A 17,885-nucleotide genomic window follows, 5' to 3' on the forward strand; every position below is an offset into this window, starting at 1 on the left:
GAGGTACGTATAGATGGCCAGCTGGCCAGAGAGGCCCTCTTACTCCTTTTGGACTGGTGCAAAACACAGTGTGCAGCATTTGTCTTTGTTAGATGAATAATGTAGCAATTTGTTTAATATGCATGACTGATTGCTGTTTTATTAATGGAGATTAATAGTGTCAGGTCAAAACCTGTGCTCAGCTACCCTGTCTTATGCTTCGTGTACCACACAGGAGGATAGATTCCAAAATGATGAACCAGAGACTCTGCAGAACCCTATTTAAATCCAGCAGAACCGTTTTGGGGAGAGGAAGAAGTGCTGGCAAGTCAAACCATTTTTTGTCTTGCAAGTGGTTGTGATTTGATGATGGTTAGAGGAATACAATGAAAAGAAAATAAACTTTCTGATAATTCAGCTGGTGGGACAGCAGCATTCACTGCCAGAGATGTGACAAAGTGATCCCTATAGTGCAATTGTCCTTTCTTTTTTGAAGAGTAATTCATTCAAGAAGTTTCCCTTGAAATTAGTTGTGGGCTCAGGTACTACTTCAATATGATTATTTACCTGCCAATGATCTAGTGTACTATTTTCCCTGAGTGAAGGATGGCTCAAAAGTGCAATCGTGCCTTCCTAGGTACCAACCCCACTGCCACCCTCCCTTTTTTTGGGTTTGTTTGGCACAGGTTTGACGCAGGTGGAGGAGCACAGTCCCTGACAATTCCTGGGCAGACCGGGGGAGCTGGGTGGGTACCACCACCCCATTGTGCATGGTATGACAATACGATGGGAGGTTGGGAGGGGTTATGTGCCGGCTGGCTCTATGGTCAGAGCACAGCTCTGAGCATGCATCATTTTACAGCACAGAGAAAGCCTGTGAGACTGTGGTATGATTTGAGGCCTCTCTTTGCATTCCAAAAGTTCTTTCTCCCACCTCTTCCCTGGTGCAGTGACTGTCCCAGATGCACTACTCCCTCCTTGGACCATCCTGTGTTCCCGCGGCTCCTCCTTTTCTCTTGGGGATTCTGAAAATGTTACCTGTTAAACCCACTGCACTTTAATTCCTGGTGCAGAAATATGCTTGTCTTTTGGCTATTTGACAAGCTATTTTTGTAATGAAGCCGAGTGATATGCTGTGTTCAGTTAAGAGAGGTTTGTTGCAGCCTAACAAATACATGGTCAGTTTAGATGTTGCATTTTTTTTTTTTTTTTTAAATAGTCACTTTCTGCAAAATTGTTAGTACTTAAGCTTTGCCTTAGGAGAGCCTGAAATGTGTTGTAGAGCTGCCATGGGCAGGGACACCTTCCACTAGACCAGGTTGCTCAAAGCCCCGTCCAACCTGGCCTTGAACCCTTCCAGGGAGGGGGCACCCACAGCTGCTCTGGGCACCCTGGGCCAGTGCCTCACCACCCCCACAGTAAACAATTTCTTCCTTATATCTGATCTAAACCTACTCTCTTTCAGTTTAAAACCATTATCCCTCGTTCTAACAAAGCGTGCTGGCTGCCGTGCTGGGAGCTCTTTGCCTCCAAGCTTGTGTAGCTTTGCAGGAGGTCGGCTCCCTTTCTGCTGCCCACCTCTGTGGGCTGCCCAGCAGCTCCCGAGCCCTCAGGCAGAGCACGATGACCAGCCTCGCCGAAAGCTGCTGCAGGAAAGACAACTGGAGCGTTAGTACATGTGCCAGGGGTGTAATCTAGTGTCTGCCTCATGGCATCCCTCCTGCCATTCTCCAAGGATGTGTTTTGCTTAGTTTCTGCAGGTACGGTAAGACAATTTGCTATGTAAGCTGAGGAGGGTTTTTCAAAACAACATTTGATGCCTTTACTGAGGGTTACATAGAGTACAGATGCATTATTTCTGTTCCACAGGTACCAGGAATTACAAAAGTTAAAATGCAGTATCTTAAGACGTGTCCTGCTGTTTCATCTTGCATTTACACAGTCTATGTGACGACTTCTTCTGATGTCTTTTATGCTTCAGCTGAAGACAGAAATAAGGTATTTTCCTACTTCTGATAATAAGAACTTACTAGTAATACATTAAGATGGAGGTAAAATAAAGGCAGAAACCCTAAAATATTAGGCTTTCTGTCAGGGAGCACTGAAAATATATGGTTTTCTTTGGAGAGCAGACTTTCTCTTTTATTTTGCAGTCAACTAATGGTAAAAGGTAGTGACTTTTCTTCTAGGTAACCCACAAGAAATAAATGGGAAGGCCAAGACAGATAATTCTGAAAACTGATCGCAAGCAGCTGCTGTGCAATGGTGTGCAACTCCCTCTCAGGATGGGTGATTGCTGGCTGCAGTGAGGCAGCACCAGGGACATGCCTCTTGCTTTTGCTGGAGGATCCATGCCAAGGAGCCCCAGGTAGGACACTGACACTGGGATCTCAACCCAAAGGGATTGTACAAATCCTGTGTTCCCTGATGGCTCCCAAGAGCCTAATTTTCCTAAATGGTGGGATTTTAACTCTGGGATGATGCTGTGTACGTACTGGATGGTGGGCTCACTCCCCTTTTCATCTTACATCCCATGCTGGGGAGAGGACCATGCTTGATGAAACAGTGACAAATTCAGACCTGAACTGGAGGCTTGTGCAGCACAAGGAGTGAATTTGGCCTGTTTTGAGTGGCAGGAACATGAATTTCATGCAACATCCCCCCTAAGTGAGATCTGAATCAAATTGTTTTACTGCTTTTTTTTTTTTTTTTTTTTTCCTGCTAAGACAAAACAAGATCTTTCTTCAAAGCACCATGCCTCAACCCTTCTACCGTGACACTTTGATTCCTATATGTCTTCATTTGTAAATACCATTTAGAAATGAGCTTCTAAATATTGACTCACAAGATGAATTGGTCATTCTTCCAGTGGCACTGATGAGAAATCAACAGTTGGTGAGGATCTTCATGCTCTCACTCAGAGCTGGTCAGGAGGGCTTTCTCCTCTGTGCTTCCCAAGCAGCCACAACTGCTTCCCACACTTCACCTTCCTTTGCAAGCCACCTCTCCCGTGCTGTCTTGCTGTGTGAGGGGTTATTTTGTCAGCAGCAGTTTTGCCTCAGCTGGGCCTCCAGGAACATGCTTGAAGTTCTTGTGGTGTGGGGATGGGTTCAGCGGCAGTACTCCCGCTCAATGCTTGCCATGAGTTCTTCCTCCGAGTAATCATATGATATTGTAGACTTTCCCACCGGCTTCTTGCTATTCCTTTGTGGGCACCTGCTGGGGAAGGGAATGAGTTATTGGTGTCATGGGAGAGAATCAAGTTCTGAAGGCACAAGATGACCCTTATGTCATTTTTTTGTGAATGGAAAGATCAAACTGCATGTGGTTTGCTGAGACACATATACTTTGTCACGTCTAGTTCCCATACCCCCCCGGCACATCGCTTGCTGACATTTGCTATCACTTGGCATCTATTTTAGTCTGCGAGTTCATTACAGTACAGTCCTTACAACACCTGATATCAAACTTCCATAACCTTTCGGTGAGTGTAGGTTCAAGGCCCCAGTTAAAGCACTGCCTAACCTTTATTCTAGTTACCAGTTCTAAAGTTCTATCCAGAAAGGGATTTTTTGTTTGTAAGGGATTTGAGTTGCAACTAAAATATGAACTCAGCTATCTCAAACTGCTCTTACAGTTTTTATTTATTTTCACATCAGCACAACTCTCCCGTAAGTGGGAACTGATGTACAATCCAAAGGGAACAGGCATGATTCTTATTGGTATTTGAAGGGAACTGGTATGGTTCTGATTGGAGGTGGATTATGTTGGGTACAAGGGAAATCTGTCCCTACCTGCCCAAGGGAGGACAGTGAAGAGTCTTCTGCAAGCTTTGACCACTGTAGCTCACAGTACCAATAGGTCTACTTGATCTTGCCCTCCAGGACTCAAGAGAGGAGACAGCAATTGGCAAGTGAGTGTTCCTCCTTGACCCTGTAGACAACTGGAAGGTGAGCAACCCAGGCCATCAGGCTAGTCTCTGGAAGCTGGGGCATGTGGCTCCATGAAATGGAGGTAGCGGTGAGGTACAGAGCTAAGTGAAGACTTCAGTTGGTAAATCCAAACTGTAAAGTGCTCTGTGATGCCATGTTAACTGAGATTGGTGGGGCTACTTTGTGGCCATCCACTGGTGGAGAACAAATAAGCAAGAAATTTTTTTTTTGTATGGTGGTTGGTTAGTTGCCAGAGGAGAGATTTTCATATGCAATAGCATGGCTCCAACTCTGTCCCAGACTTGTTATGTAGCATCTGTTGGCTTACCACTTCTCTAAGGATGAGATCTCCCACATCCTTGGTCTTGCAGCTGGGATGAATTTGGTCATGAGCATCCTTTAGTGACAAAACTGAAGACCTGTTTATTAGATGAAGTCACAGGAGCTGCCCCAAAGCAGGTAAGTAAATGCAGAATCAGAATAGAAGAGCTCTGAAATGCTTTTCTAAGGAATCTTTGTCTCATAGAGGAGGCGCTTTCACAAACCCTCAGCTGTCTTTGACAGCCAGGAACTGCCCTCCTTGGGCGAGGGAGCATCTGCAATGTCCCTCAAACAGGCAGCAGCCAGCATCCTGCCGTTTTGCTGGGGAGCAACTGCACCAATGCAGCCTCTCCTCTATTCTTATCTGTCCAGGTCAGAAAGGCTCCTGCCCAGTCCAGCTGCTCTGACCTAGCTGTGTTAATGCCGTCACCCTGCATGTCAGAAATAGTTGGTGTTTTTCCTTGGAGCCACCTGATGACCAGCTGGCATGACAGCTGGGTCATGTGGATGTCCTACACTTATTTATGCTGCCCCTTGCCCTTGATGGCACGTTCTACTGGTAGCAAGATGGCAGCAAGTAGGATTTAGCAAGTAGACTCTTCTGTTTAATCCTTTCATTCATTTTCAGTCTTCTGATGAGCTGCAGGCAATCTGGTTTCCACCGCAGTAAATGAGAGCTGGGAAGAAAGTTAAAAGTCCAAGAGCTCGAACCATACACCAGCAGCCACAAAGCAAGAATTGGGAAAAGGAAATGCAGAAATCTGACTTAAACACATGATTTATTGATTTAAACTCTGCACTGTGACAATCCTTAAACTAATTTTATATTATGTGATGAATTAGAGGCAGAGCTCTTGGCAGCTTGCTTGCAGGCCCACAGAAGAGTCATTGTTTCTCTTAGCGTTTACATAATTTCCCACTGTTAATTATTCTTGATGCTTTGGCTTGCATGGTGACCTCCAAGCATGGGAGAAAATCTCCAGGTAAAATGAGAATTTATTGAAACACAGATGTCTCTTTAAACAGACAAAAGTGAACCCCACTTACCATGCATATTCCAGAATTGAGAGGAATAGAGAAGGCTGTGTTTATTTCAAGAGCAAAGGAGAAGAAAGTTGTTCTTTCTATTTTTGTGGCACAAAGTTCTGTATCATTTTATATGGAAAAACTGAAATAAATTTAAAAATGGGAGGTTCAATCTGGATAAAAGGAGAAACTTCTATACCCTGAGGACAGCAAGCAGAGGAACAGGCTGTGGTTGCACAGGCTCCATCCTTGGAGGCTTCCAAGACCTGACGGGACAAAGTCTGGAGCATTCTGCTTTGACTTCACAGCTGATCCAGCTTGGAGCAGGAGATCGGACTAGAGCCCTCCTGAGGCCCTCCCGAACTGCACCTTGATCTCAAACGCACGTTGGTGGAGCTGTTTCTGCTGGTCCCGGAATTAAGGGAGAGGCTGTGGCAGGGAAATCCTGTGGGCAGGACAGGAGCTGGTGGACCACAAGCCTTCTCCTGTGCTCCTCCAGCCACTCCAGCAGGAGAGGAGGCCCCTTGCTGCCCTCACCCACACGCAGCCAGGGCTTGCAATCATGTTGAATCTAGCTGAGCGATGTTAGACTTCCCGATTTGAAAAATAACGAGTCAGGACGTTGAGGGGAAAAATTTTCAAACCCCAGATGTTCTGGGAGAAGAGAAACCTGTAAAGGAGCAAAGCTGAGAGAGAAGGAGCTAGCCGAAAAGCATAAAAGAAGGGAATCTGCAGCATAGTAGGACAGCAAAGAAAAAAAAGGGCAGTGCACCTCCACCAAGATTACTGTGCAGACTTCTGGATATCTCATTACTGAAAAGTTATTAACAGCTTGGAGGGAGTTTAGAAAGCAGCAATAAAAGTGATTTAAGAGGCTAGAGCAAAGCAATTTAGGGAAGAGGAAAGTAAGAAATGTGCTCCATTTCAGCTAAAGGCCTCTCTGTATTTAAAGCTTGTTAAGGAGGAATTTTATTTTTTTTTTTTTTTAATGGAACTATGCAATGAGGAGAAGGAAATGCAAAAGGCAAAATTAGACCAAAAGTAAGCAAAACCACCTTTGAGCAAGATCCCAGGGGTGGGGATGGCTGGCAGTGCCACGTCCCTGGAGTCAGGCAGCTGCCTGGTGTGGGGGAGAGCTGCCTGTGGGCTCTGGTGACAATGTCCCTGATGGGTGGCTAGGGTGACCAGCTCCAAGGTAGAAACCTGAGTTAAGTGGCTGAAATTTAGGTTGGGGTGAATCTAGGCCAGTGTTTTTCATTGTTTTGCTGAGGATGGGAAAGTCCAGGGTTAATCATTAAAATGCCTTCTGCAAGACCTTGCAGCTGAAAAATGGGTCAAAACAACGCCCCGGTAACTCTGCCAGTGACATGAGCCTTGGCAGCGACTGTAAGATCGTTACAGCGTTCCCGGGCTGTGTCATCCCGCCCGTGCACTACCAGATGCTAGAGAGGGGTTCCCAAAAGGATTGCAGGGGGAAAGAGAGGTAACACAGCACGATCAAGAATACATCCAGCTGTGTTCCCATGTGCACTGAAAGTATGTGTTATGGTCCGGTTTAGATGCTTACGTGGTGTCACACAGGCATGTTTGCAGTACAGGAGGTGCACACCTACAGCATCTATCTCATGTGACTATTCTCTTGGCAGATAGTATTAAGTCTCCATATCTATTTTTCTTCCTCCTTGCTTGACGTTTATTTCTTCTTTAAATGGCTTTATGGGAATTTCTTGGGTCAGTAACTCTATCGAGACAAGGCTGACTTTTGCTGCTTGTAACGTGAGTGTTTACCTGGAATAATTCTAGCCACAGAAATGTGAAGGATGAAACACCTACACACATTAGCCGCTGCTTCTGGGGCTTGGTTTGATTTGATTTCTTCAAAATGTAGTTTTGCTGGGTGCTGGACAATTTCCAAGAAAATGTTTGCATGCAGTTCTTGCCAGCAGAAACTGCAACCCTGCTTATCATGGGCGCACCGGGCACTTCACGCGTGAGCTGCACTATGGGGCTCTGCAGTGGGTGTAAAGTAAATGTTATCTAAATGAAAATAAGCTCCTGCTCAGTCATCCCAGATCAGAAACCGGTTTCTGCTGTCTTAAGTCTCCCCTTTGTGTTTCAAAGAAGGAGGGAGAAAGAAAGCCCTGGCAGGGGACAAGAGGGGCCAGTGAGAGCCTGGGGCTGGGGAGCTTGGTGGGGGACTGTGGCAGGGCTGGGTGTGCACCCCCAGAGGAGACTGCTCAGGTGCCGTCGTAGCCCAAAGCCCATCGGCGACGCTGGAGAGCCCAAGAGAGGTTACAGTCCCCATGAGAGCCCCTGCATGAGCCTCGCTGACTGGAACGCCGAGGGCAGCCGTGTTTTCCGAGCGCTCCCGAAATGAGCGGCCTCGCCAGGCGAGCTCCCTGCCAGCTGGGAGGGAGAGGAGGGGGGGGGGACGGTGGCTGGTGCCCGGGCTCTCGTGTCACATCCACCAGCACCGCTCAGCGTTAGCAGGTCACACAACCCGGCAGCGGGGACCCGCAGATCCGTCTGCTCTCGAGTGCTGCAGGAGCAGAGTATGAGAGTCCGCGAACGCTTAAGGTTGAAGAGAGTTACTCTTTAGCATAAGGAGATGGTATTTTAAGGTGGTTTTCCAAGCCTTTTTGTTTCATGTGAGTTACTTTAACATGTGGGTCAAATGGTTCCTATCCCTCTGGGTTCTGCTCGGTAGCTTTTGCCTGTGGAAGGAAGATTTCACATTTCTTTTGTTTGATACACAGTGCAGTAGGTCATCACCATTCCCCTGTCCCTGAGGAATGCTCGTGTCTCTAACAGGTGTAGCATGGCAGAGTCTTACGAGTTTTTCCTCATGGTTCCTGTGGCGCAAGGAGATGTTATCCTCCTTCTCTACATGTTGCAGAGCCCACAGATGACCTGTGGGTGAACCAGGCCCTGAGGTACTTGTTGGAACACTCCTCTCCAGCTTTTCACAAGCTCCTTCAAGACGCCTGTGTGATGTGGACATCCTAAATTCTGCACTGAATCTATATGCTGTACTTGAGCTGGAGCCTGGATCTTTTCAGGCAGTGCAGCTCCTGAAATTTTTTTAATCGGCAATTAGGTAGAGGACAGGCTATTTAGGGCTATGAACAATTTGACACCACTCCCACCTCTCCTTTGCACAGTGGGAGGCATGCAGGAATAGCTTTCTCCTTTATGCTTCCTTCCTTCCAGCTGCTTTTCCCCTCTGAAGACAAAACTAAAGCATGGGGTACTCACTGATGGTCAGTGCTGCTCTCTGGGCCTGGCAGGCTTCTGGTTGACAAGGCCTGGGGAAGAACAAAAAAAGCGCATTTCAGTTATAACATTTTAAAATTGAGGGCGGTGATTCTGCCTCTCTACTCTGTTCTTGTGAGATCCCACCTAGAGTCCTTCATCTAGCTCTGGGGTCCCCAGCACAAGACAGGCATAGACCTGCTCAAGTGGGTCCAGAGGAGGCCATGGAGATGATCAGGGGCTGGAGCACTTCCCCGGTGAGGACAGGCTGAGAGAGTTGGGGGTGCTCAGCCTGGAGAAGAGAAGGCTCCGGGGAGACCTTATAGTGGTCTTCCAGTGCTTAAAGAGGGTACAGGAAAGGTGGGGAGGGATTCCTTACTAGGGACTGTAGTGATAGGACAAGGGGTAATGATTTTAAACTGAAAGTGGGTAGATTTAGATTAGATATAAGGAAGAAATTCTTTCCTGTGAGGGTGGTGAGGCACTGGCACAGGTTGCCCAGAGAAGCTGTGGCTGCCCCCTCCCTGGAAGGGTTCAAGGCCAGGTTGGACGGGGCTTTGAGCAACCTGGTCTAGTGGAAGGTGTCCCTGCCCATGGCAGGGGGTTGGAACTGGATGATCTTTAAGGTCCCTTCTAACCCAAACCATTCCGTGTTTCTATGAAAGCTATCTCTGAGCCATGTCTGCCCTGGTTTACACCCTCAAACAACCCCTGTGGAGACAATACAAGAGAGTTCCCTTTAGTAACCACCCTTCTGCTAGCTATGTTTCAGCATTCAGGGCAGCTGGGTGGCTGCAGGCAACGGAACTGAAATCACCAAACATTAACTCATGAAACTTCCCCGTTTTCCTATGAATAGGCACTGCCCTGCCAGATGACAGTTAGCAGTACGAAAGTAATTCAAAAGAAGGGAGTTATGGCAACACGCATCTAATTCTTTTCACCTGATAAAGCTGCTTCCCTGAAATGATCCATTTGGAGTGAGACATCCACCTTCCTATGCTGGAAGCCCACAGGTTTCCAATGGGACACCAGCGCAGGGGGCACAACCAAAGCCAAACCTAATGGCATTTAAAATGGGAAGACAATGGGACCCTGTTTCTGTCTGAGCCCCCAGTTTTCCCAATAAGAAAATGAACCCCCTGCCGCCAGCTGCTACTGAGAAGATTATAACTTTCATCTTTTTCTACATCTTTACTGTACTCTCGGAGGGAAAGGGAGCGGGACCGGGACAAGGGCTGTGGCTTTGCACAAAACTAGACCTGTTTTGGTTTGCCATTATTTTTTCTGAGTCACAGTCCCAAAGCTGGTGGTCCTCCGTCATACAAGTTATCCTGAATCTCACGATGACACCAACAGATGTTAAACAGGTGGTATGGAGAACCAAAGTGAGGACTTGGCTTCCAGAAAATAGAAGTGAAAAGTTGTTCCATCAGCGTGGAAAAGAGAAAAATACTTTTCTGTACAACAAAAAAGGGAAGCAAAGGAACCAGGGAGTGGTGTGGAAAAGGTTGCACTTCAGAGCCAACACCTATACATCTGCTGTGTGGTGTTTCTGCCGGGCTGGATGGAATCAAGTGATTCCTAAGTAAGGTCATGTATCTGCTCTTGAAACAGCTCAAACCTGCACTGCCTTGAGGTCCAGCAGTGCACAGGACTGGTTCTGGTAAGTGTCGGAGCAGTGCCAGCACAGGAATGATGGCTTTATGCAGTTTTGCTCTGATTTAAATCAGCTGGTATCGGTCAGGCTTATGTGCTGTCCACTGGATAGAAATGTCCACCTGCGTTTCTAACTGCTGTTATTCCATGGCACCTGATTTTAATTTGAGAGGAGATGCTTTCACTGCTCTCCTTCCTTAGCTGCTTCACATGCAGATGGACAGGAGTCGAGGTTATAACAAAGTGGTCTCAGACACTGCTGGGCAGGTCGGTGCTTGGCAGCAAACTGTTGGGCTCTTCCCTGCTTCCCGGGTAGGCTTTGTGCTGCCGTGGTCACCTTTGGCTCCCATGCTTGAGCAGGTGAAGGGGGCTGCAGCAAAGACCTCTCTCATGGCACTGGGTCAACACATCTTCCAGGTGAGTCCTAAGTGTCTTCCATTTCTGGAGCTGGGAAAGGTGTCTGCTATCCACAGGCTTTCATGCCCCAGCTGCTTGCTTAAAATTACAAGCTAAATCTACAAGAGACTTGTAACATCTTTTGATACCTGTCAAAAGGCACTCCACTTCCTTTCAGAAGAACCCCCGCTCTTTGGCAACACTTTGTTTTCTCTGGAAAAGCCTGAACTGTTCTAGAAACAGCTCCTGGGTCCAAGCGGAGATGAGGCTATGTGAAAAGCTGACGATGAGGGAAGAGAGTTCCCGCCTGGTTATTTAGCACTGTTTTTTTGGCAATCTCCCACAAGCGACAAGAGCAAGCAGCAGTGCCGGGAGGACTCCGTGCTGAGCTCCAAGAGCTGACTTCTCCCCACGGTGCAGCCCCTCATCCTCGTCATCACCATCACCCACTGGGCTACTGCTGCCACCCCGCTTTCCTTCCACCAGGCAAAGAACATTATTCATCCTCAGCACCAAGGGGAATACAGTTCTCCAGGAGTGCTCTGATGCTGCTCTTCCCACAGCGAGAACTCAGCTTCCAACACTTCTGCACAAAGGATGGGTTTGGATCATTTTAGGGAGGGGTTTGAATTGTACAGTAGGTTGTCGTTTTTTCTTCCCTTGTGGCTGACTCCTCCATATTACGAGCTGTACGTGTTGTGTGGGTGGAAGACAGAATTAATTAGTCATTGGGACGGAGCAGCTCTGGTTAGCAAAATCTGCTTCTGTGTGCAAAATCAGCTCCCACCTTCTCCAAGGGATCCGTCGGCAACAACACTTATTTCCCTGGTGCAGGTAGATCTCTACCTACGTTCAACCCGGTTCATAAGGAAAAACAAGCAGCGAGTGAAAAAACAAAAGGCGCTTCCAGCCTCTGGCTTTCCAACGCCTTCAGAGCTTTGGGAGCTGCTCCAAATTCATCCGGGTGAAGGGCGGGCGACTCGGCACTGCCCGAGGGACACCCCGTGCCGGGCAGCGGGCGGGATGCGGAGTGAGGGCTGTCACAGGCAGTGAGACATAATAAAAACCCACCCCACCCAGCCCGCTCGGGATTGCTGTAATGTGTATGTTGCAAGTTCAGCATATAATTAGTATTAGCTCTTTATGTGGGTTAAGATGATGCGCACATTATGACACTTTAATATTATGGGTTCCTACCCGACAGCTAAATAAGTATTGCTGGCCTGGTTGGACTATGCCCTGTTAAAAGATAAATGAAGTCAGCTTCTCCTTTCTACAGCTTGCAGTCATCTTTTTATTACTCATCCAGACCACAGAGTGTCTCCTTGTTTTCCACCCTGTTCCCAGCGTTGGCATCTCGTGCTGGGGTCTGTTGTGCTACGAAGCCCCGCATCACCCCCTCCTCCAAGTTTAAAGGCTCGGATATCAAGCTCACCCAGCATGTACTTGGGTTTAACTTAATGTAATGAGATGTGAGGTGGAGTGGTTTGACAGCCATTGCACACACAGTTCAGCTGTCCTTTATGTCAGGGCAGCGGCTCCTGGGAGCAAGGTGGAGCGGAGAGCTGGAAGCAGGAGCTATTTCTCCTTACTGTGTGCATGAGCCAGCACTCACGGGCTGCAGCTTTCCACTCCCCCCAGCCCGGTGTAAGCTGTGGCTGGTGTTGCTCATGGTCCTGCAAGCCCTCACCCCCTTGCTCCCCCCTTCTCCCTCTGTCAGCTCTAGCTGCCGTGGGTGAGCTGGGTGAGAACACCTTCCCTTGGGACCCGCGGGGCAATCTGGAGCCGGGCACCTTCAGGGGCTCTGAGCTGCCCCTGAGCTGTGTTAAAACCAGTCAACTACAGTCTCGACCCTTAAAATTGCATCGTCTCCAAAACTGTGTGGCCAAATTTGAGTGGTCTCTTAGCGAGAATCCCCGTGCTGGCCCCTGAAGCCCTGCCCAAGCATTATTTGGGAAGCTGCAAGTTGGTCCTGGCCAAAACCATGCCAGCTGAGTGGGGCAGGCCATCATGGTGCAATACCAGGCAGCTGCTGTGGTATAGTTTACCAGTACAGATATAGTCCTGAGATATAGACCCTGAGTGGTCCCACCATGTACAGGGGAGCCTAGAGAGTGACTGAGCCACCTAAAACATCTACAGGGGAGAACCGTGGTTCCCCTGCCAGCGCTGGGCCACTGGGCTGTGGTTACATAGCACAGCTTTTCTGCAGGATATAAGCCTCCTTCCCTGCCTCTGCTCCTCCTAAATCTCTCTTCACCAACACCCCATGAACTGGATCAGGGGACCGGTCTGAGCTGAAATTAAAATCCCCTCCCTTGGTGGGGAGGGAGGCGATGTCGGCCGGAGCGCATCGCGGATGCAGTTTGCAGCACAGCTGCAGGTAGCTGAGCAGGTACAGCAGCAGGGCAGCACCCTCCAGCGAAGCCAGCAAATGCTGTGTGTGGCTGAGCCAGACGTCACTGCCGAAAACCGCCCCTCACGAACCCGCAGCCGGAGTTATTGCTGGCAAAAAAAAAAAAAAAAAAAAATCTAGCTTACCTAACGTGGCAGTAGGAACCAAACGGGATGTACAGCCCCCACTGAATCCCAGCCTTGCTCTGGTCTGCAGCAACATCCTCTGGCCAGCAAAGGAATTAGGAGCAGGCTGGGAAGTGGTCAGGGATGTGGGGACTTCCCACGCTTCTCCTCTCCTGCCAACTAAAACACCAGTTCCCACCTATTCTGCGCATGCCCTGTGCTTAGTTCTTAGATCAGGAATGATTTCGGGGCAATAGCAACCTGTGCTCTGCCAAGTGATGTGGGGGGGGCAAAATACCTAATCAGTTTTCCGAGCGCAGCTGCAACACAGCTGAGGGGACAGCACAGCTTGCTGGACTCTGGTGAAGTTTCAGGTGCTTTTAAAAAGACAAGGAGCATAATGTGAGAGAGAGGGAGACCTTTTGCTCAGCAACTGCCAGATCCACACCTGGACATTAACTGCAGAATCTGAAATAACCTGAATTTGTACTTTTCACTTTGCTGCTTCCCTAGTTTGGAGTTCAAGGAGTCCCAGATGTTCAGCTGGAAAAGACCTTCTCTGAAGCACCCTGGCCAGTAGAGCATGGCTCCCTACACAACTGTAAGAGAACATCTCGACTCGGAATTTTTGACCATTAATACAACCAGAAAGAACATGCTGAAATAAATTACTAACAGCGCTGAATTGGAAAGATCAAATTTCTGTTTGAGGGAAGCACATTTTAACAAGAGTAGAAAAATAAACCTATCTGAGTTCCTGTAAGAAACTAATGGGGCATGACATTAAATGTCCCCACAGAACCCCTAAGTGTTTGCATCTGGGACCAGCCAGCCACGAGATGACGCTGCACCACATCAATCTGCAAAAAGAGCATTTATCTGGCAAATCAGGCAAAGCTTTGAAGGCCTGGGTGTTTTGAAAGTATACGACAGTCCCTGTAAAAGTCAGTTAATACACCCTCTACCCGTGTTATTCCTGCGCTGCGGCTGGGGTGATCAACTTACTGTAATCACATCCCGTCTCCAGTCAGGAGGAGTGACAGCGCTGTGGAAAAAGCTGTTAAAAGCAAGACTCTAACATGTCTGTGTGATTCTTCCATTTCAGGAAACCAATCGGGAAATGCCTGAGGCCACAGCCTCTCCCCTGCTTTCTACCAGGAGCTTCCACCCTGCTCTGTACTGCAGCAGCACCTGCAAAACCACAAATACTTTTCTCTGTCTTGAACAAAGAAACGAGAAAAAAGCATGGATGACCATCTGGAATTGAGGGCAAACCTGAAAATGGATATTTGATGCTGATAAGGAGGTGTTGGGGTCTGCTTCGAGCTGAACTCAGGTTCCCCATCAGGATTTGGTTCCCAGCGCGCTGCTGTGACGTGCTCTCACCCTTCTCACTCCCAAGCACTATCTGGATGCAATAGAGGTGGCTCAAGCCTTTAAATGCAGCCACACCCCTCTCCACCAGCCCTTCCAGCTGGCCTGGTGGCCATCGGTGCTGCTGGCTTGCTGCTGGATGACAAAGTGCATCGGGGGTTCAGGTGTGACGCGCATCACGCCCAGGAGAAACCCAACCGTGACAGGAGAGCTGAGTCCTGCTTGCAGGCAACTGCGCTCTTCTGGCTGGTGCAAACCTCTCCTCTCCTCCCATGGGCCAGAATATGCTCCTCCATGGGCTATTTCTCATCAGGCTTTCCTACTGTAACATCTCCTCATTGCCTTCTCTCCTTCTCCTTCATCTTTTTCCCATTAGCTCTGTCAAATCATCTCATCCTTTCTTTGCTCATCCTCCAGTTTGCACAGCTGAAAAGGGCAAAGCAAGCAAGTTCCCACCACAAAGACAGAAATTGCAAATGACTGGTTGAGAAGCTGGCAAGACTGAGAGAAATTGTCTTCAAAATTTCTAGCAAGGAACTAGTGATGCAACAAAGCTGGTATCCCTTTCCAGAAACCTCCTCCAACAGCCTCATGGGAAGGGTGGGACTGCAGTTTGCACAATGACCTGAAAGACTAAATTGCATCCAGTAAACAAACAAAACTTGGTGCTGCAAGGAATTTCATCCCTCCTTCTCACAGGCTAGTGACTTTTTAGGCCTCGAGGAGTCAGACCAGTAAGCCCATGACTGCTGCCCGTACCATGGCCACCTCAGGTTCAGGTAAAGAAAGTGCTACCAAGAAGAGCTTTGAGTTTGCTCTGAAAGTATCTAAGACCTCTCTTGTATGCCTTTTATATCTTTGAAAAACACAGGTGACTCCTTGCTGTCTTTCAAACAACCTGCCTGGGTGCAACCAGAGATGTGACCTTCCTTCCCAAACAAGAGGCAGCAGCAGCAGCTGCCGGAGAAGATGCAGAAGATGCTCGGCATCACCGTCGCCGAGCGGGCTGCAAAGCTGCATGCTGGCCCACTGGCCACACTGGGTGGCCAAGGCCCAACGTCCCTCCTTCAGGCTGAACGTTGAGGGCCCTTTGAGGACACGTCTGTGCTGCAAGGCCTGACGGTGTTCCCGCCCTGGGTTTGCACTGGCTGTGACCCCCAACCCGGGGCGGCCGACGTGATGCTACGGGTTCCTCAGCCTCACTTCTGCCAGAGGAGGGGGTCTGCAGCAGGGAGCTGGGCATGATGACCCCCCTGTGCCACCCCAGGGGTCACGTCTTAAATATTTCAGCCTTTCTGGTTTGCTCCTTATCATTAGTTCACTAGTATCCACTGCCATGGTATACTGTCCCTCTACTGATTTTTGTAAAGAAAGATGGGGTCGGCTCCACTGCCCTTCTGATATGTAATTACCCAGAATATACACCACTTCATAGTACAGCTAAAATACCATTTTATGCACAGGAAAATTCACAACAGATATAATTACTATTTTTAAAGATCTAACCATGATATTCACATGTGGAAACCGAGGGAAAACACACACAAGCAGCCTCTATTCCTGTAAGTAAAGATAAATGGGAGAAGTCAGGAGAACTGCTCATAAATGAGAGTCCCTCAGAGGAAAAAGCACTGCTGGACTGAGCTCCCGTTGATACCACCAGAGGGTTTGGAGTTAAAAGAGCAAGGAAAAAATATGACAGTACAAGATATCTCTCTTTTTTTTTTTTCTTTCCTCCTCATTTCCAAATCTTACTGTTTTTGAGGCTTCTCTTTAAAGCTTGTCTAAAAAAAAAGGGTTCTCATACTGAAGCCTGCCAAGTTTCCTAAAGCCGAAATTGTTTTGTATTGAAGTTACCCGTACCCCATGGACAGGCAGTTTGGCAGTGGAAACAATACACATCTAAAGAGCAAAACTGAGGCATGCAAGGCAGAAAGTCCTAAATACTAATTTCTATTTTTAAATTTATTGCTTTAGTCTTCTGACTTTTGTGCATCTGTGGAGAGAAGCATTTATCTAACAAACAACACACAACTTCCAAAGCCAAGATAAGATAAAGAAGCTGGTGATTTTTGGTCTCATCACCAGATTATGTAGATGCTGCTGTTACTTTTGGATAGGGAAAAATCAAACCCAAAAAAGATAAATCTCATCTCCCTCAGAGGCAAATCCATTATTTGTTAAATAGAGACTGAAACGTTTCTTTAGCAGGAGCCAGACTGCTTTTGCAGCAGACTGGCAAACGTGAAACGGCAGCTTTCTGCTCACATATTTAAACTTCTGTTTACAAGCCCGAGCCGGGGAAAAGCACGAGCTGTACTTCATCAAGTCCAGCTATTTCCACAGGGCAGGAAAAGAAATTTTCAGTAGCGGAGGGAAGCTGGAGAACGGGACGGCCCTTGCCGGGACGAGGTTTCCCGTGCACCAGAGGGAGAAAATGCAAAAAGCCGCAGCAGACGTGACCGAGCTCGGCTTGCCAGGGAAGATAAAAAAGACTGAACGCCGTTTACGGTTTGAGGAAGCCACGGCTGCGGCGCTACCCTCGGCTCCGGCGGGGCTCCCCGGTCCAGCGCGGCCCCCCCGGGGGGATGGGGGGGTCCCCGGGTGGCCGCCGGGAGGGTCCGGGCGGTCGCGGGGTCCCGGCCGGGGCCGGGGCGGGCACTTACCGCCTGTCGGGGCGGGGACCCGCCGCCGCCTCCCGCCGCCGCCTCCCCGCAGCTCCGGCCGTCCCGGGCCGGGGGGGGCCCGCCGGCGGCCGGGGCTCGGCGGCCGGGGCCCGCCGGCGCCGCCGCCTCCCCCCCGCGCTCGGCCAGCGCCGTCTCCGGCGGCTCCCGGGGCCGCTCCCCCGCCGCCCCCCGCCACCGCCGCCGGCTGCTGCCGCTGCCCATGGCCGCCGGCCCCGGGGCTGGGCCGGCGGGGGGGCGGCGGGAAGCGCTCCCGGGCCCCGCCGCCTCTCCCGGACGGGGCGGACGCGGGCGCGGCGCTCGGCCGCTCCCCGGAGACTCGGTCTCCCAAAACCCTTTTTTTTTTTTTTTTTTTTTTTTTTTGGCGGGGGGGTAGAATCCCACCCAGAAGCGCCCCGAAGGCCAAGGGAGGGAGCTGGATGCAGGGGAGGGATGGATGGACGTTTCTAACCGCGCTTTCGGAGTCCAGAGCGCGGACAGGCTGCCTCGCTCTGCTTAATCCCTCCCAAACCTTCAAAACCAGCCCGTTATCTCAATAACTTTCAAAAGCAGCCTGTTATCTCAGGCCTCCTAAGCCTCTCCCTCCTTACATACACCTCCGGGAGCTGGGGGAGGGAACACTGTCATCTTCAGGGACCGTGCAGCAGGGACAGCAATCCTGGACTAAATTCAAGCACACACCTCACTCAGACCCGTCTTGCAGACCTTTGGAGAGTAACACAGCCCGGAGAATGTCATTTGG

The 17,885-nt window shown here is 49.3% G+C and overlaps 1 long non-coding RNA gene across 1 annotated transcript; it reads right to left on the reverse strand.

Moving 5' to 3' along the window:
- Positions 1 to 1,771: 1,771 nt before the first annotated feature.
- On the reverse strand, positions 1,772 to 17,225 carry LOC116965649. The gene is made up of 3 exons (XR_006166423.1): positions 17,126 to 17,225; positions 8,514 to 8,563; positions 1,772 to 3,198 (listed from the first exon to the last, which is right to left on the reverse strand). It is a non-coding gene; the product is annotated as an uncharacterized LOC116965649 (long non-coding RNA).
- Positions 17,226 to 17,885: the final 660 nt, after the last annotated feature.

This window comes from Tyto alba, unplaced genomic scaffold, assembly GCF_018691265.1.
Source record: "Tyto alba isolate M040663 unplaced genomic scaffold, T.alba_DEE_v4.0 Super-Scaffold_40, whole genome shotgun sequence".
Taxonomy (NCBI): Eukaryota; Metazoa; Chordata; class Aves; order Strigiformes; family Tytonidae; genus Tyto; species Tyto alba.